The sequence below is a fragment of the Phyllobates terribilis genome, unplaced genomic scaffold (genome assembly GCF_046119375.1).
Source record: "Phyllobates terribilis strain yellow unplaced genomic scaffold, ASM4611937v1 Scaffold_12__6_contigs__length_324123572, whole genome shotgun sequence".
Taxonomy (NCBI): domain Eukaryota; kingdom Metazoa; phylum Chordata; class Amphibia; order Anura; family Dendrobatidae; genus Phyllobates; species Phyllobates terribilis.
Window position 1 is genome coordinate 57,399,266 of NW_027362772.1, and position 20,961 is coordinate 57,420,226.

Below are 20,961 nucleotides of genomic sequence, written 5' to 3' on the forward strand. Positions count from 1 at the left end.
GAGGAGGAGGCATCAACCTCCAGGTAGAACTGTTTGTTGCAGTCCGGACGGTGCAGCACAGGGGCAGAGGAGAAGGCTTGTTTCAGGGAAAGGAAGGCCTCCTCAGCTTCGGATGACCATACCTTGGGATTTGCTCCCTTACGGGTGAGCGCAGATATGGGCGCACTCCGTGACGAGAAGTGAGGAATGAAGAGACGATAGTAATTAGCGAAGCCCAGGAATCGCTGTATCGCCTTCAAGCCCTCCAGACGGGGCCACTTTAGGACAGCAGAGAGCTTCTCGGGATCCATTCGCAAGCCTGTCTGGGAGATAACATAGCCCAAGAAAGGAAGAGAGGTCTGCTCAAAAAGGCACTTCTCGTATTTAGCATAGAGGTGGTTCTGCCTGAGCCTAAGCAGGACCTGACGAACATCCCTCCGGTGTGTGGGAAGATCCGGAGAGAAGACCAAGATGTCGTCCAGGTATACCACCACGCAGGAGTAAAGAAGGTCACGGAAGATGTCGTTGACCAGTTCTTGGAAGACGGCGGGAGCATTGCAGAGACCGAAGGGCATCACACGGTACTCATAGTGTCCGTCCCGGGTATTAAATGCTGTTTTCCACTCGTCTCCCTGACGGATACGGACCAGGTTATAAGCTCCACGTAGATCCAGCTTGGAGAAGATCCTGGCGCCTTTAAGACGATCAAATAACTCAGAGATGAGCGGAAGGGGGTATTTATTTTTAACCGTGATCTGATTGAGTCCTCTATAGTCAATACAGGGGCGTAGCGAGCCGTCTTTCTTTTTGACAAAGAAGAATCCGGCTCCAGCCGGGGAGGTAGATTTCCGGATAAATCCCCTAGCCAGATTCTCTTCAATGTACTCAGACATGGCCCGGGTCTCGGCTGCAGACAACGGGTAGATACGCCCACGGGGAGGAGTGGTGCCAGGTACCAGGTCGATCGGGCAGTCATATGGCCTATGGGGTGGCAACGTCTCTGCTTCCTTCTTACCGAAGACGTCCGCATAGGGCCAGTAAGGAGCCGGGAGACCTGGTAAATTAGTTGGAGTAGGCGGAGGGCGAACTGGGCGGACCGGAACCAGGCAGGTCCTATGGCAGTCTGGACCCCATCGGAGTACTTCACCGGATCGCCAGTTCAATACGGGTTCGTGTGTCTGGAGCCAAGGTAGACCTAGCAACAGGGAGTGAGAAAGTCCGGACAACACATGGAATGAGATTTCCTCAGAGTGCAGCATTCCCACCTGCAGGGTAATGGGTTCAGTGACGAGCAGGATGGTCTCCGAGAGAAGTCTTCCATCCACGGAGGCAACTGATAATGGTTCAGCCAGGGACTTGGTGGGAATACGGTATCTCTCTACCAGAGACTGGGAGATGAGGTTTCCAGCAGCTCCAGAATCCAGGTGGGCAAGTTCAAAGTGACGGTTTTCTCCCCAAGCAATAGAGACCGGTAAAGTCAGAGACGGAGAGGGCTTACTTTTGTCTAGGACGACCTCTCCGAGCGGTCCTATACACTGGCGTTTCCCGGCTTCTCCGGGCAGGAACGGATGAAGTGCTCCATACTGCCACAATAGAAACAGCTTCCCTCGGCTCGGCGAGATTCTTGGCGAGATTTGACCATCTTGGTCTGGTCGATCTGCATAGGTTCAGGCGAGGGCGCCCGCGGAGTGACTGATTGAGAGGCAGGTCTCAGGGAAGTAGGAGCAGAGCAAGAAAAGTCTTTCTCCCACGTAGTCTCCTTGGCACGTTCTTGGAACCGGATGCCAATCCGGGTAGCTAGTGACACCAGGTCATCCAGAGTGGTAGGAATGTCCCGACCAGCTAACTCGTCCTTAATCCGACTGGAAAGACCCTCCCAGAAGACGGACACCAGAGCCTCATTTTCCCAGGCAAGCTCAGAAGCGAGGGTGCGGAACCGTATGGCATATTGGCCCACGGTGAGACTCCCTTGGCGGAGACGTAGCAGTGAGGAGGCAGAAGAGGTTTTCCGTCCAGGTTCATCGAAGACTTTCCGGAAAGCAGCGAGGAAAGACGGCAGGTCGGACACCAGGGGATCCCCTCTCTCCCACAGGGGATTTAGCCATGCCAGTGCCTCCCCAGTAAGATGGGACATGATGAAGGCCACCTTGGCTCGGTCGGAGATGAACTGGTATGCCAATAGCTCAAAGTGCAGGGTGCACTGGTTTATGAAACCCCGAGCTAAAGTAGGTTTGCCGGCAAAGCGTGGAGGTGCCAGAAGCCGAGGTCCATAGTCGGGTACCATGAAGGGACTGGATTGCGGTACCGCAGGAATGGGCACGGCTGGACCAGAGGTAGACATAGACAAGTCACACAATGCGCCTAGACGAGAGTTAACGGACCGTAGATAGGACAGTACCACCTCCTGCTGAGTTTTCTGACGTAAGACTTCCTGGTGCAGATCGGAGATCTGGGGGCCACCGGGTTCATGGCCCGAGCAAACTGTAACGGGTCTGGGAGGTGGAACCTCTGTGCAACTATACAAGGGGACAGTCCATGTAAGGAAGCGGGTGGCTCCCAGGGAAGACGGGCAGGTAGTCACGACAAGTGACAGGGACAGTCTCTGGGTAGAGGACGGGTACTCATGGCAAGTGACAGGGACAGTCTCTGGGTAGAGGACGGGTACTCACGGCAAGTGACAGGGACAGTCTCTGGGTAGAAGGACAGCAGGCAGGTGGCTGGTGAGCGCTCCCAGGTGAGCGGGCGAGAGTCTCTGGACGGGCAGGTGGTCACGGCAAGTGACGGCAGAGCCTCCAGGTAGGCTAGCAGACAGGTAGCAGGTGAGCGCTCCCAGGTGAGCAGGCAAGAGTCTCTGGACAGGCAGGTGGTTACGGCAAGTGACGGCTGAGCCTCCAGGTAGGCTAGCAGACAGGTAGCAGATGAGCGCTCCCAGGTGAGCAGGCGAGAGTCTCTAGACAGGCAGGTGGTCACGGCAAGTGACGGCGGAGCCTCCAGGTAGGCTAGCAGGCAGGTAGCAGATGAGCGCTCCCAGGTGAGCGAGCAGGCTGGTCCATAGACAGACTGACAGGTGTAGGAAAGCAGACCGTCGGACCGCAGGCTTGCAAGCAGGTAAACGGATATCAGGCAGGTATCAAACAGGAATCAGGCAGGTAACTGGTAGGTAACAGGCAGGAATCCGGCAGGTGACTGGCAGGTAACAAGCAGGAATCTGGCAGGTGACTGGCTGGTAACTGGTAACGGGACCTGAGGGCTGAAGCAGAGTGAAGGCTTTGCAACAACATTGCTCGGGAGGAGGTGCCTTAAATATGGGAGGTCCTCCGGCAATTGGCCGGGGACTTCTTAGGACGGCACGCGCGGTCCCTTTAAGAGAGGGGGAGCGCGCGCGCCCTAAGCACACTGCCGGGGAAGGAGCGCGTGCCGGAAACAGCAGGGAGAGAAGCGCTGGAGGACGCCGCGCCAGGAGCGGGGAGGTGAGAGGGACGGCGTCTCTGCCTAGTACGGGGCAGAGACACCGATGCTACAACAGGAAAGGGATACAAAAACATACCCAAGGAAATGATAATGCCAGTCAGCAGCGTTCAAACTGTGATTAACAAATGGAAAATCATGGGCTCTGTAAAAACAAAACCACGGTCAGGTAGACCAACAAAAATTTCGGCCACAACTGCCATGAAAATTGTTCGAGATGCAAAGAAAAACCCACAAATAACATCAGCTGAAATTCAGGACTCTCTGAAAACTAGCGGTGTGGCTGTTTCAAGATGCACAATAAGGAGACACTTGAAGAAAAATGGGCTGTATGGTCGAGTCGCCAGAAGAAAGCCATTACTGCTCAAATACCACAAAGTATCTCACCTACAATGTGCCAAACAGCACAGAGACAAGCCTCAAAACTTCTGAAACAAGGTAATTTGGAGTGATGAAACCAAAATCAAACTTTTTGGCCACAACCATAAACGTTACATTTGGAGAGAGGTCAATAAGGCCTATGGTGAAAGTGACTCGCCCCCTGGGCCACGTTTGCGCACGTGTGTGGGGTACCCGGAACCAGGTCTCTGGGGGGGTTGTAGTCTCCATGGCAGCGACCCGGTCCCGTGGCTCAGGGTGGTCAAACCAGTGGCAGTCTATTTGTAAGCTTTAAGTTACTTGTCCGACTACGCCACCCGTGGATTGCGGTCAGTGTGGACCGCCGCTGCAAGGCAGACCGCTGGGGCTGATGGGGTATGCAGCTGAGGTAGTGTGACTCCCCACGGGAAGAGTGCAGCCCCAGGGCAGAGAATGTGGATGATGGGAGTGATGGTGCATGAGCGTCCCAGCACTAGTAGTGCTGGTGCGGCGATGAAGCACAGAGACGTGGGATTGCAGTTCAAGTTCTTTACTCACAGTTCTTTATGTCCCAAGTCATTCCGTGGGCAATGACTGCCCAAGCCGTGCTGCGTCCACCAGGCAGGGGGCTCGGTCGACCCCCAGGCAATTCCAGAGTGTGTCACAGGACTCACTTCTACTCCTTCCTCTGGCCGTGCCCCACCAGTGACACTACGTCTGTCCAGCTCCCGCGGGCCTTCTCTTGGGAGGGCTTCGTGCTCACCTCCCTGACCCTATGTGGTGTGCCTTTCTAGTAGGTGTAGTGAGGGGTCGCACCAAGATATGATCGCGACTGCCGGTCCTTGGCTGAGGATTAGTCACCTCCACCAACTTGGGATCCGGTACCCTGTTCTGCCAACCCGTCACCCGCAATCTCCTGGGCCTTTGGGGTTCCTTCTGCCTTCGTGTCTCTGGGCCTCTCTTGGTGTTCTGTTCCTTTCTTCCTTTCCTTTCTGTTCCTGTCTTTTCTGCTGGCTCTGGCCTCTCAGGCTAGGCCCGCCTCCGGAGCAGAGCTCCACAGAGGCCCTGCTCTGTCACTTCCTCTCTCAGACTGAACACTGTTCTAAGTTGGTGCCCACCTCTTATACCTCCCTCTCTGTGTATGAGCCCAGGTGACTTGCAACCAATGGGCTCCTACCTATGCCCAGAAACCCAACCCCTATCTGCTCCTACATCACTGGGTTTTCCTCCCCCCTCCCCACTCCAGCCAGGGACAGATTCTGTCGTGCCTGCATTTCTGTCTAATGGGAGCACCGTTGAACTGTCCCTCGGAAATGGGGTGTGTGTGATGCATGCAGCTAAACGAGCCCTGGTCCACACTCCATCCTTCCCCGGGAGTGGAATATCACACCTCTGGCAGAGGTGCAATACCCCTGTAGCGACCGAACCCTCGGGGCGCTACATTCCCCCCTGGTAAACCACAGCACGCCCTTGGGCTGGAAAAGAGCAAAGACAATTCAAAAACATGCAATACTTTTTCAAACTTTTCACATAGAAAACGGATGACATTATTTAATTCCCTTTATGGGAAACACTTTCTTCTTTTTCAACATTTTTCTTTCACTAGATATGGTGATTACTACCGGAACTCTTTTGTCATATAAAACACCTTACCAAACATTTGCATTTTTACTTTAGCAGCATATAAAACCTTTTCATTATAAAACATTTTTAGGTAAACATATTCTTGGGTACTGGCCGCGGTACAACTTGCGACCAGCTGTTCTTTCTTCTTAGGGGAATGGCTGCTCTCAGTCCCCAGCCAGATTAGGGAAAAGGGATGGCTGTTTTCAGTCCCCAGCCAGATAAGGGATATAGGGGGTAAGTTCTACACAGTTCTATATCAGTCCCAACGGGGACCACACTTTCTCTGGAAACAGTCCCTTTAACAGTTCTCATACCCTGACGGGTAACTATGTACAGTTACACTTTACCGTTCACTGGTAACGGTGTCCTCCTGATGCTCCTTGCTCCTCCTGGTGGTAGTCTTCAGACCCGTCCGGGTCCTCTTGGTACTCGGGGTCTGAGTGGTACTGCTCCTCCTCTTCTACCACTCCATGGACGTGGAGGGCGTACCCGCCCCTTGCGCTGCGGTGCAGTAGGCCTTGCGGCGGGGTCTGGAGAAGGCCGCTGTTGATGACGCCCGGGGTCAGAGGGTGCGACTTTGGGCCTGGGCGCGGGCTGGTGGCGGCAGTGCCCAGGGCTGGAGGGCTCGGCTGCAGGGCTTGTTGCGGGGTCTGGAGCAGGTCGGTGTCTGCAGCGCCCGGGATCGGCGGCTCCACCAGGGGGCCCGGGAGCAGGCTGACGCTGGCAGCGTCCGGGACAGGGAGACTCCTTTTACCTGCTCCCGCGACCGCTCCTGCGTCACGCGTCTTCTCCTGGCGCTAGTCGGGACCCGCGACGGCTGGGGCACTGCCGATGCTGGGCAGCTTAGTCTGCTGCCGGTCCACCATCTTGCTCTCCGTTCCTGATGTCTTCCTCTCCCCCGGTTGACCGTGGCCTACCTTCCGGCGATCCTCTTCTGTAGGCCGCGGCTCCGCTCGCGATGGTCTGCGTTGAGGACCTGGCGTCGCGCGCTGCTGACGTCAGCGCTCGCTGGGCTCCTTCCAGGACCTTGTGCGGCGTCAGCGCGTGGGGCGGGGCTTCGGACTTCTCGCGTTTTTGACGTCCCTGCCCCTCTTCTTCCCGCGCGGCATCCTGAAGATGGCGTCCGATGGCGGGAAAACGGCTGAAGATGGTGGGAAATGACCGAAGATGGCGGGAAACTGCTCCGGATGGCGGGGAACCTCTCTCAGGTAAGTGCAAAGTCTCTTTCAGGCACGCAATACCCGTTTGTGGCGGGTTGGTAACGATCCTGCCGACTACGCCAAAAGTTGACTCGCCCCCTGGGCCGCGTTTGCGCATGTGTGTGGGGTACCCGGAACCAGATCTCTGGGGGGGTTGTAGTCTCCGTGGCGGCGACCCGGTCCCGTGGCTCAGGGTGGTCAAACCAGTGGCAGTCTATTTGTAAGCTTTAAGTTAATTGTCCGACTACGCCACCCGTGGATTGCGGTCAGTGTAGACCGCCGCTGCAAGGCAGACCGCTGGGGCTGATGGGGTATGCAGCTGAGGTAGTGTGACTCCCCACGGGAAGAGTGCAGCCCCAGGGCAGAGAATGTGGATGATGGGAGTGATGGTGCACGGGCGTCCCAGCACTAGTAGTGCTGGTGCGGCGATGAAGCACAGAGACGTGGGATTGCAGTTCAAGTTCTTTACTCACAGTTCTTTATGTCCCAAGTCATTCCACGGGCAATGACTGCCCAAGCCGTGCTGCGTCCACCAGGCAGGGGGCTCGGTCGACCCCCAGGCAATTCCAGAGTGTGTCACAGGACTCACTTCTACTCCTTCCTCTGGCCGTGCCCCACCAGTGACACTACGTCTGTCCAGCTCCCGCGGGCCTTCTCTTGAGAGGGCTTCGTGCTCACCTCCCTGACCCTATGTGGTGTGCCTTTCTAGTAGGTGTAGTGAGGGGTTGCACCAAGATATGATCGCGACCGCCGGTCCTTGGCTGAGGATTAGTCACCTCCACCAACTTGGGATCCGGTACCCTGTTCTGCCAACCCGTCACCCGCAATCTCCTGGGCCTTTGGGGTTCCTTCTGCCTTCGTGTCTCTGGGCCTCTCTTGGTGTTCTGTTCCTTTCTTCCTTTCCTTTCTGTTCCTGTCTTTTCTACTGGCTCTGGCCTCACAGGCTAGGCCCGCCTCCGGAGCAGAGCTCCACAGAGGCCCTGCTCTGTCACTTCCTCTCTCAGACTGAACACTGTTCTAAGATGGTGCCCACCTCTTATACCTCCCTCTCTGTGTATGAGCCCAGGTGACTTGCAACCAATGGGCTCCTACCTATGCCCAGAAACCCAACCCCTATCTGCTCCTACATCACTGGGTTTTCCTCCCCCCTCCCCACTCCAGCCAGGGACAGATTCTGTCGTGCCTGCATTTCTGTCCCTCGGAAATGGGGTGTGTGTGATGCATGCAGCTAAACGAGCCCTGGTCCACACTCCATCCTTACCCGGGAGTGGAATATCACACCTCTGGCAGAGGTGCAATACCCCTGTAGCAGCCGAACCCTCGGGGCGCTACAAAAGGAACACCATTCCTACAGTAAAGCACGGAGGTGGATCGCTTATGTTTTGGGGATGTGTGAGCTACAAAGGCACAGGAAGCTTGGTAACAGTTGAAGGAAAGATGAATGCAGCACGTTATCAGCAAATACTCATCAGCCTGGAAGCTGCGCATGGGACATACTTGGACGTTCCAACATGACAACGATCCAAAACACAAGGCCTAGTCGACCTGTCATTGGCTACAGCAGAACAAAGTGAAGGTTCTGTAGTGGCCACCTCAGTAGTCTCCTGACCTCAATATCATTGAGCCACTCTGGAGAGATCTCAAGCGCGCAGTTCATGCAAGACAGCCCAGGAATTTACAGGAACTGGAGGCTTTTTACCAAGAAGAATGGGCAGCTTTACCATCTGAGGAAATACAGAACCTCATCCACAACTACCACAAAAGACTTCAAGCTGTCATTGATGTTAGAGGGGGAATACACGGTATTAAGAACAGGGGTATGTGAAATTTTCATGAAGGTCATTTGGATGTTTTTGGTTGTCATTAAGATTTAAATAGAGAAAACACAGTAGTTTGACAATAAATGGCTTCACCCAACCAATAACCATGAGTGGAGAAAAAGTTTTTTTGTTATCATTCATATTCTCCGAAACAAGGCCAAGAAAGGAAAAATTCAGCCGGGGTATGTAAACTTTTGAGCACAACTGCATTTCTATGTAGCTACACAGTGGGCCCCAAAAATGATTTTCTCTGGTGGGCCCAATGTACTCCAGTCCAACGCTGCATACAAGTGCCAGCGAGAAGGTGTTCAAAAATATCCTAGAAAGGACTCCTAGACAAAGAAATGCTTCTCATTGAAAATGTTCAAATTTTTCTGGCGTTTAAGGATAATTCTGTGTATTAGGTAGCCCCTCAGAGTAAGACAATTGTGAATGCAGGTTGTTCTAGGCGTATCATGTTGATGGATAATTTTATTCATATTAATAGAAGCCAAGAAGAAGTAGAAAGAGTTACCATATTTTTCGGACTATAAGACGCACTTTTTCCTCCAAAATTTTGGGGGCCCGCCAGTAACCGTGATCTTTCTGACCACGGGCCGCAGCACGCTCAGCGCTGCGCATACTTTCCCCTTGATGGCCGCCTACAGGAAAATCTACTCTCTGCTATGCGCTGTGCACAGACGGCACATGGCAGTGACGTTCAAAGGCCGCCAGTCAATCAAGGCTGCGCTCGTCAGTGTTCGGCCTCTGATAGGCTGGTGGACATTGAACGTCACTGCTATGCGCCAGACGGTGACGTCAGTGCGCAGTGCATAGCAGTGATCTGAAAAGGCCTCCGGCCGGCGGGCTACTGTCAGCGTTCAGCCTCTGAATGGACGGCGGAGACCACAGGGGCCCATGATGAGGATGAACCTGCAGAGGACGCCGTCGGGGGTGTGCAGAAAGTTAAGAAGATTTTTTTTCCTTTATGAACAGGCAGGGTAGTGAAGGAATGGGGGGGAAAGAGGATGCTATATATGGTCACATGAAGGGGGAGAGGATGCTATATATGGTCACATGATGGGGGAGAGGATGCTATATATGGGTACATGATGGGGGAGAGGATGCTATATATGGTCACATGAAGGGGGAGAGGATGCTATATATGGGCACATGAAGGGGGAGAGGATGCTATATATGGTCACATGAAGGGGGAGAGGATGCTATATATGGTCACATGAAGGGGGAGAGGATGCTATATATGGTCACATGAAGGGGGAGAGGATGCTATGTATGGGCACATGATGGGGGAAAGGATGCTGTATATGGGTACATGATGGGGGAGAGGATGCTATATATGGTCACATGAAGGGGGAGAGGATGCTATATATGGGCACATGATGGGAGAGAGGATGCTATGTATGGGCACATGATGGGGAAAAGGATGCTATATATGGGCACATGATGAGGGAGAGGATGCTATGTAGGGGCACATGATGGGGGAGAGGATGCTATATAGGGGCACATGATGAGGAAGAGGATGCTATATAGGGGCACATGATGGGGAGAGGATGCTATATATGGGCACATGTTGGGGGAGAGGATGCTATGTATGGGCACATGATGGGGAAAAGGATGCTATATAGGGGCACATGATGAGGGAGAGGATGCTATATAGGGGCACATGATGGGGAAAAGGATGCTATATAGGGGCACATGATGAGGGAGAGGATGCTATATAGGGGCACATGATGGGGAGAGGATGCTATATATGGGCACATGATTGGGGAGAGGATGCTATATATGGGCACATGATGGGGGAGAGGATGCTATATAGGGGCACATGATGGGTGAGAGGATGCTATGTATGGGCACATGATGGGGAAGAGGATGCTATATAGGGGCACATGATGGGGGAGAGGATGCTATATAGAGGCACATGATGGGGGAGAGGATGCTATATATGGGCACATGAAGGGGGAGAGGATGCTATATATGGGCACATGATGGGGAAGAGGATGCTATATATGGGCACATGATGGGGGAGAGGATGCTATGTATGGGCACATGATGGGGGAGAGGATGCTATATATGGGCACATGAAGGGGGAGAGGATGCTATATATGAGCACATGATGGGGGAGAGGATGCTATATATTGGCACATGATGGGGGAGAGGATGCTATGTATGGGCACATGATGGGGAGAGGATGCTATATAGGGGCACATGAAGGGGGAGAGTATTCTATATATGGGCACATGATGAGGGAGAGGATGCTATGTATGGGCACATGATGGGGAAGAGGATGCTATATAGGGGCACATGATGGGGGAGAGGATGCTATTTAGGGGCACATGATGGGGGAGAGGATGCTATATAGGGGCACATGATGGGGGAGAGGATGCTATATATGGGCACATGATGGGGAAGAGGATGCTATATAGGGGCACATGATGGGGAGAGGATGCTATATAGGGGCACATGATGGAGGAGAGGATGCTATATAGGGGCACATGATGAGGGAGAGTATGCTATATTGGGGCGCATGATGGGGAGAGGATGCTATATAGGGACACGTAATGGGGGTGAGGATGCTATATAGGGGCACATGATGGGGATAGGATGCTATATAGGGGCACATAATGGGGGAGAGGATACTATATAGGGGCACATGATGGGGGAGAGGATGCTATATATGGGCACATGATGGGGAAGAGGATGCTATATAGGGGCACATGATGGGGAGAGGATGCTATATAGGGGCACATGATGGGGGAGAGGATGCTATATAGGGGCACATGATGGGGGAGAGGATGCTATATTGGGGTGCATGATGGGGAGAGGATGCTATATAGGGACACATAATGGGGGTGAGGATGCTATATAGGGGCACATGATGGGGAGAGGATGCTATATAGGGGCACATAATGGGGGAGAGGATGCTATATAGGGCCACATGATGAAGGGGGAGAGGATGCTATATAGGGGCACATGAAGGGGGAGAGGATGCTATATATGGGCACATGATGGGGAGAGGATGCTATATAGGGACACATGATGGGGGTGATCATGCTATATTTGGGCACATGATGGGGGATAGGATGCTATATAGGGACACATGATGGGGGAGAGGATGCTATATAGGGCCACATGATGAGGGGGGAGAGGATGCTTTATAGGGGCACATGATGGGGGTGAGGATGATACATAGGGGCCCATGATAGGGAGGGAGAGGATGATACATTGGGGCCCATGATGGTTAGGGAGAGGATGTTACATAGGGGCCCATGATGGGGGGAGAGAGGATGATACATACAGGCCCAGGATGGGTGGGGGAGATACATGAGAGCCAAGAATGGGGAATATTATTAAATAAAGGTGGCCAGGATGGGTGACAATTACAGCATGGGGGCCAGAATGTGGTATTAATTTATGGTGGCAAATGGGGACATTATTGCTGTAGGGGACAATATTGCTGTACTATAATTTACTTTTGAGGATACTGTTCTCCATGGGGGAGTAACAAAAGGGGGAACCTGTTACTGTGCAGGGCGGCACTATGTCACTTTTTTTCTTCATCTGCTGTAGTGTAGAAATCAGGAAATAAGTGGGGAATGTGCTCGAGAAGTGATCAGCTATTGATAACTGTGGGTTATTTTCTGCAGTGACAAGTCCTGGATGGAAGAAGTAATGGCGGTCTGTGCTAGATGAAGGACTTCAACTAGAGACGTCACTGGTGAGTCAGTGTATTACATGTAAATGCACACTATACACTATATACAGAGCTCCTGTGTATAATGTCACTGGTGATCACTGTATTACCAGTACACTATACACTATATACAGAGCTCCTGTGTATAATGTCACTGGTGATCACTGTATTACCTGTACACTATACACTACACTGTGTTCCAAATTATTATGCAAATAATATTTTCTCAGATTTTCCCAAATTACCTATATGAATTGCAGTCATTGTAATTTCCAGTCAAATAACTATTAGAGTACAATTGAAAGGTTTTTGTACAAACTGCCTATGATAACAGTATATTTAAAAAAAAAAATAAAACACTCAAACTGCACTCAAAATGCATGTTCCAAATTATTATGCACAGCAGAGTTTTCAACCTTTTCATTTTAATAAAGAACAAAAAAATGGTCATTTTTGAAATTATAAGCATTAGCAGGTTATTACAAACTGAAATCAAACAGTTTTAAACACAAAACTTTATTCTAGGTGATGTAACATTTGCACATAGGACCCCTTGTCCGAAAGGAGCTTCTGAACTCTCTCATTCATTGAATTTGTCAGGTTTTGGATGGTTTCTGCTTCAATTGTTTTGCATGAGGACAGAATACCCTCCCAGAGCTGTTGCTTAGATGTGAACTGCCTCCCGCCATCATAGACACTCCTTTTGATGATGCTCCAGAAGTTCTCAATGGGGTTGAGGTCAGGGGAGCATTGGGGCCACACCATAAGTTTGTCCCCTTTTATGCCCACAGCAGCCAGAGATGCAGATGTGTTATGTGCAGCATGAGACGGGGCATTATCATGCATGAAAATGATCTTGCTGCGGAATGCACGGCTCTTCTTCTTGAACCATGGAAGGAAGTGCTGTTTGAGAAACTCAACATACATTATGGAGTTCATCTTTACCCCTTCAGGGATCCTAAAAGGGCCGACAATCTCTCTCCCCATGATTCCAGCCCAAAACATTACTCCACCTCCTCCTTGTTGGCGCCGTAGCCGTGTTTGCATGGGGTGTCCATCAACCAACCATCCTCCACTCCATCCATCTGGACCATCGAGATCATTTCATGCATGATAATGCCCCATCTCATGCTGCACATAACACATCTGCATCTCTGGCTGCTTTGGGCCTAAAAGGGGACAAACTTATGGTGTGGCAGCCATGCTCCCCTGATCTCAACCCCATTGAGAACCTCTGGAGCATCATCAAAAGGAGTGTGTATGATGGCGGGAGGCAGTTCACATCTAAGCAACAGCTCTGGGAGGGTATTCTGTCCTCATGCAAAACAATTAAAGCAGAAACCATCCAAAACCTGACAAATTCAATGGACGAGAGAGTTCAGAAGCTCCTTTCGAACAAGGGGTCCTATGTGCAAATGTAACATCACCTAGAATAAAGTTTTGAGTTGAAAACTGTTTGATTTCAGTTTGTAATAACCTGCTAATGCTTATAATTTCAAAAATGACCATTTTTTGTTCTTTATTAAAATGAAAAGGTTGAAAACTCTGCTGTGCATAATAATTTGGAACATGCATTTTGAGTGCAGTTTGAGTGTTTTATTTTTTTAAAAATATACTGTTATCATCGGCAGTTTGTACAAAAACCTTTCAATTGTACTCTAATAGTTATTTGACTGGAAAATTACAATGACTGCAATTCATATAGGTAATTTGGGAAAATCTGAGAAAATATTATTTGCATAATAATTTGGAACACAGTGTATATACAGAGCTCCTGTGTATAATGTCACTGGTGATCACTGCATTACCAGTACCCTATACACTATATACAGAGCTGCTGTTTATAATGTCACTGGTGATCACTGCATTACCAGTACCCTATACACTATATACAGAGCTCCTGTGTATAATGTCACTGGTGATCACTGTATTTCCTGTACACTATACACTATATACAGAGCTCCTGTGTATAATGTCACTGGTGATCACTGTATTACCAGTACACTATACACTATATACAGAGCTGCTGTTTATAATGTCACTGGTGATCACTGCATTACCAGTACCCTATACACTATATACAGAGCTCCTGTGTATAATGTCACTGGTGATCACTGTATTACCTGTACACTATACACTATATACAGAGCTCTTGTGTATAATGTCATTGGTGATAACTGCATTACCAGTACACTATACACTGTATACAGAGCTCCTGTGTATAATGTCACTGGTGATCACTGCATTACCAGTACTATTATTCAGTCACTATGTGGTCTGGTCATGGTGTGGCGGTATTTGTCACTTGTATGTGGTGCTAATATGTGGTCTGATCATGGTGTGGCGGTATTTGTCCCTTGTATGTGGTATTATTCTGTTGTTATGTGGTGGTAATATGTGGTCTGGTCATGGTGTGGCGGTTTTTGGTCCCTTGTATGTGGTATTATTCGGATACTATGTGGTGGTAATATGTGGTCTGATCATGATGTGGCGGTATTTGTCCCTTGTATGTGGTATTATTCGGTTACTATGTGGTGGTAATATGTGGTCTGATCATGGTGTGGCGGTATTTGTCCCTTGTATGTGGTATTATTCGGTTACTATGTGGTGGTAATATGTGGTCTGATCATGGTGTGCTGGTATTTGTTCCTTGTATGTTGTAATATGTGGTCTGGTCGTGATGTGACGGTATTTGTTCCTTGTATGTGGTATTATTGGTGTTTGTATAGGAGATTACGTTGTGTATGGAGGTCACTTGTTCTCTCTGATATCAATAAGTAGAAGATTCTTTATTAGAGATTAATTACGTTGATGTTTAAGCCTTCCCTGCCCTGTGTCTATTACACAGTAGCAAATATACACTTAGAGAGGTTCTCCGGTGAAAACAAGTAATCGCCTATTCTAAGGCCACATTCACACATTCAGTATTTGGTCAGTATTTTACATCAGTATTTGTAAGCCAAAACCAGGAGTGGGTGATAAATACAGAAGTGGTGACGTGTTTCTATTATACTTTTCCTCTGATTGTTCCACTCCTGATTTTGGCTTACAAATAAGTGATGTAAAATACTGACCAAATACTGATGTGTGAACATGGCCTAAGGATAACTGATTGATTGGTGGGGGTCTGACTGCTGGGACCCGTGCGATCGGCAGACTGTGGAGCGTTTATCCCCATTAGACTCGAGCTCATGTGCGACTTGATCACTGATCCATACATTCCCTCAGTGGCTGCTCTTGTTTTTTTTCTGGAAGCCTCAAAGAGGATGAATGGAGCTGCGGTCAGACGTCCCACCTGCTGCTGCATTTTAAAATGTGGATAAGTGTCCTGACAGGGATAAAAGTTCCCCATTCTTCTGATCGGTGCGGTTTCCAATGGTCAGATTACACCGATCAATATGATATTGTGGCGCCCCTGCAGGTTCAGTCGCCACAGAGGTACTGCATCTCACCCAGAGGTGTGGTATCTCACTCTCGGGTAAGGATAGAGTGCTGCCCGGGACACTAACACCTGCATCCAACACATTCCACTTCAGTGGGGGTAGGGCGAGATTGCTCCTAAGGGAGAGCACAGTTCCTGGTCCCTAGCTGAAGGGTGGAACTATCTAGTGGGTGTGGGTGGAGGACGTAGTTCAGGGGAGCACAGGAAAGGAAGTGATATAAAAGAGGGAACCATCTTGGAAAGGGAGTGGAGTTCAGTCAGAGGAGGAGAGTGTGTGGAGCAGGAGCTCTGCTCAGGCGGAGCGGGCCTAGTCTGAGAGGCCCAGGAGGTGAGACAAACTGAGGAGAGGAGCAGGAAGGAAGGCTACAGGAGGAACGAGGGGATCCTAGGGGTAGTGCTGGAGGCCACCTGTGTGCCCGAATCTACCAGGACGTGGAAGGATCATGCCGCAGAGGGGACCGGCCCCTAACTAGTGAGAATTGCAACGTTCAGCTAGAAACCGGAGGCTTCTGTACTTCTAGGGTGCAGTTGCCACAGCCACAATTACATTGCTGAAAATGTGGCCACAGAGGGTCCAGGGGACTGCAGGTCGCCCGACAAGACCCGAGGCTACCGGCTTGGGACACTGATTGTGAGGCGCAGGGCAGGAGGGTGGGAGCCAGCGCAGGAAGACGACTGAGAAAGGCATACAGAAGGGGGTCCCATTAAGCGCTGTAGCATCGGCGTCTCTGCCCCCTGCTAGGCAGAGACGCCGTCCCTCTCACCTTCCCGCTCCTGGCGCGGCGTCCTCCAGCGCTCCTCTCCCCGCTGCTGCCGGCGTCCTAAGGAGTCCTCGGCCAATAGCCGGAGGACCTCCCATATATAAGGCACCTCCTCCAAAATGGAGGTGCCTGAGCAAAGTTGTTGCACAGAATACTTACCTCTGCTTCAGCCCTCAGGTTCCATTGCCAGCCTGACTACCAGTCCTGTCTGTCAGCTTCTCTTTCCTCCTGCCCGACAGTGTGCCCCCACTCTTCCGCCAGTCTGTCTATGGGCAAGTCCACCTTCGTTCCAGGAAGCACCTGCCAGTTACCTGCCTGCTTCCTGTCGTGCCTGCTAAACCCGCTCACCTGGGAGCGCACGTCTGCTACCCGCCTGTTACCTGCTAGCCTACCTGGAGGCTCTGCCGTCACATGCCGTGACCACCTGCCTGTCAGCCTAGAGACTACAGCCTGCTTGCCGTCACTTGCCGTGACCACCTGCTAGCCTACCTGGAGGCTCCCGCTGTCACTTTCCGTGACCACCTGCCTGTCAGCCTAGAGACTACAGCCTGCTTGCCGTCACTTGCCGTGACCACCTACTAGCCTACCCGGAGGCTCCCTCTGTCACTTTCCATGACCACCTACCCGCTTGCCAAGAGACTTCTTCCGTCACGTACCGTGACCACCCGTCAGCTAACCCAGAGACTGCTGCCTACCTGTTGTGTCCATCCCCTGCTGTCTGACCTGTGGGAGCCACCTGCTCTCTTACAAGGTCGTCCCCAGAGTAGCACCTGGTCCCTCTGCTCGGTCCCTCCCTGATTACGGTGTCGTTTGCCGCGGTCCGACTTAGTTACGCCCCTCTGGGTCCCTCCTTGCACCGCGGCACATAGGTTCCACCTCCTGGACCCGTAACAAGCGCTCTTGAATTACCTGAGGGATTGCTGAACCCCTCCCTGAGTAAGCACAGGATGACGTGGGAAGTTACACTGGTACCTGCAACTTGGATTGCAACAACTGTGAGTAAACGCTGAAGACTGCACCCCACTGTCTCCGTGAATTACTGCCGCGCCATCATCCCTGCACTACATTGTACCACAACTGCTACAGCAACATCTATAACATCCCAGCAACACCCTGGAGCTAAGCTCGAACTGTGGAGAGCTAAACCAACTCTGCTGCATTAAACACCAGCTCCAGAGGCCCAGCTCCACAGCGGCGGCTGTACATAGCCGCATACCACAGGTGGCATCACGAACATTAAATATAAAAACTATAAATCCCCTGTAAATAAACCCCTTTTATTGACCGCTCTGGGTCACGGACCGGGTTACCGCCACTGTGACATTTCCCCTAGCAACGACCGGCCCGGCACTGAGTACCCCACGGCCCAGGGGGCGCGTCAATATCACCTACCTAACCTGTGATTCGGTGATAACTTGTTTTCATCAAAGAACCCCTATAATGTAAACTACTGTAATTGTACATCCCAGTTATGGTGGCGCACAGTAGATGTGCAGGAGCCGCCTGTGTTTTACAGTCGACGCTCCACTATAACAGGGATAACTGCTAACAGGTATTTGCATATAGCTGTAGGGTGGGCCCCGAGGATCAATTCCTCCTGTGGGCCCCAGACACCCCAGTCCAACCCAGGTTGAGGGGAATGAATATTCATTCTCTTTAACAGCGGGCACACGTGATCGCCGAGCCGCTGAAGGCTGCAGCTGACACTGTGAGGTATTAAAGAAAATGAATAATCACTCCTCTCCACACCCATAATCATCTCACTGTGTGAGGGCACATGGCAGTGACGTCATGCGCTGCTTGCAGGCTGATATCAGCTGCTGCATACCAGGAATGGTGATGAGGAGGCCATGCATACCAGGATTGGTGATGAGGGGGTCATGCATACCAGGATTGGTGATGAGGGGGCCATGCATACCAGGATGGGGAGGATGCGTCCATGCATACCAGAATGGGGATGAAGGAGCCATGCATATCAGGATGGGGATGAACGGGCCATGCATATCAGGATGGGGATGAGGGGACCATGCATACCAGGATGGGGATGAAGGAGCCATGCATATCAGGATGGGGATGAAGGAGCCATGCATACCAGGATGAGGATGAAGGGGCCATACATACCAGGATGGGTATGAGGAGGCCATACATATCAGGATGGGGATGAAGGAGCCAGGCATACCAGGATGGGGATGAGGGGACCATGCATACCAGGATGGGGATGAGGGGACCATGCATACCAGGATGGGGATGAAGGGGCCATACATACCAGGATAGGGATGAATGGGCCATGCATATTAGGATGGGGATGAGGGGGCCATGCTTACCAGGAAGGGGATGAGGGGACCATGCATATTAGGATAGGGATGAGGAGGCCATGCATACCAGGATGAGAATGAGGAGGCCATACATACCAGGATGGGGATGAAGGGGCCATACATACCAGGATGGGGATGAAAGGGCATGCATATCAGGATAGGGAGGATGGAGCCATGCATACCAGGATGAGGATGAAGGAGCCATGCCTACCAGGATGGAGATGAGGGGACCATGCATACCAGGATGGGGATGAACGAGCCATGCATACCAGGATAGGGAGGATGCGGCTATGCATATGTGGCGCCCCTGCGGGTTCAGTCACCACAGAGGTACTGCATCTCACCCAGAGGTGTGGTATCCCACTCTCAGGTAAGGATGGGGTACTACCCAGGACCCACCCACTTGCATCCAACACTACACCATTCCAGACTAGCAGGCGGGGCAAGATACATGCGTACAATGCAGAGCCCTGTCCCTGGTTGGAAGGGGGGGAACCGAGAGAGGGGGAACCATGTAGTGGGTGTGGGTGGAGGAAGTAGTTCAGGGGAGCACCTTCAGAAGGAGTATAAAAAAGAGGGGAACCATCTAGAAGCAGCCAGTCCTGCTCAGGAGAGCAGTGTAGGAGGGTCCAGGCTCCTGGCTCCAGTGCTTGGAGTGGGAGTTGAGTGGAGAGAGAGGAGTCAGGCCTAGTCTGAGAGGCCCAGGAGAGAGAGTGAGAGAGGACGGGAGTAGAGGGAAGGATCCAGAGACAGAGGGGATCCCAGGGGCATGGCTAGTGCTGAAGCCACCTGTACGCCTGAATCTACACGGACGTGGAGGGATCAGGCTGCAGAGGGGACCAGCCCCTAAACTAGTGGAGAATAATCAGGCTCAGCTAGATAACCGGAGGCTACTGTACTTTCAAGGTGCATCTGCCAACTACCACAATTATATCGCCGAAAAGGTGGCCGCATAGGGTCCAGGGGACTGCACGTCGCCCGACAAGATCCGAGGCTACCGGCTTGGGACACTGATTGTGAGGCGCAGGGCAGGAGGGTGAGAGCAAGCGCAGGAAGACGACCGAGGAAGGAGCATAGAACGGGGTCCTGTTTAAGTACTCCTGAAATACTTGAGAGCTGCTGAACCCCTTTCTTGGTGAACGCAGGACGACGTGGGAGGTTATAATCTGGCAGTTGTAACCAGGAGCAGTGTGATAACGGTGAGTAAAACCTTGAAGACTGCACCCCACTGTGTCCTAGAATTATTGCTGCGTCATCACCAGCCCTGCACTACACAGCACCAACAACATCTACCTCATAGCATCACTATATCCTGCCCTGGAGCTAAGCTCTGCCTGTGGAGAGCTGAACCAACTCTGCTGCGTCACCACCAGCTCCCAAGGATCTGCACAACAGTGGCGGCCCCATATAGCCGCATACCACAGGTGGCGTCACGAACATTATCTCTATAAAAACTTTATTCCCTTTTACTTTTCCCCTTTTATTGACCGCCCTGGGTCACAGACTGGGTCATTGCCACCATAACACCCCCCAGCATCGACCGGCCCGGCCGAGCACCCCACGGCCTAGGGGGCGCGTCACATACAAGGATGAGGATGAAGGGGCCAAGTATATCAGTATGGGGATGAGGGGACCATGCATACCAGAATGGGGAGGATGGGGCCATGCATAGCAGGATTGGGATGAACGGGCCATGAATACCAGGATAGGGAGGATGCGGCTATGCATACCAGGATGGGGATGAGGGGGCCATGCATACCAGGATGGGGAGGATGGGGCCATGCATATCAGGATGACGATGAGTGGACCATGCATACCAGGATAGGGAGGATGCAGCTATGCATACCAAGATGGGGATGAGGGGGCCATACATACCAGGATTAGGATGGGGGCCATATATACCTGGATTCTTGGCCATATACAAGTGCTTCTCACTAAATTAGAATATCATCAAAAAGTTTATTTATTTCAGTTCTTCAATACAAAAAGTGAAACTCGTATATTATATAGTCATTACAGAGTGATCTATTTCAAGTGTTTAGTTCTGTTAATGTTGATGATTATGGCTTACAGTCAATGAAAACACAAAGTCTAGTGTATTGAAGAACTGAAATAAATTAACTTTTTGATGATATTCTAATTTTGTGAGAAGCACTTGTATATCTGGATTGAGGGACATATATATACCAGGATGGGGGATATTAGTATAGAATTGGGGTATATTTCCCCTATAACAGTGTCAGCAGAAGACCCCTACCTCCATAACAGTACATCATGATCACATTTTGTGCTTAAATTTTTAT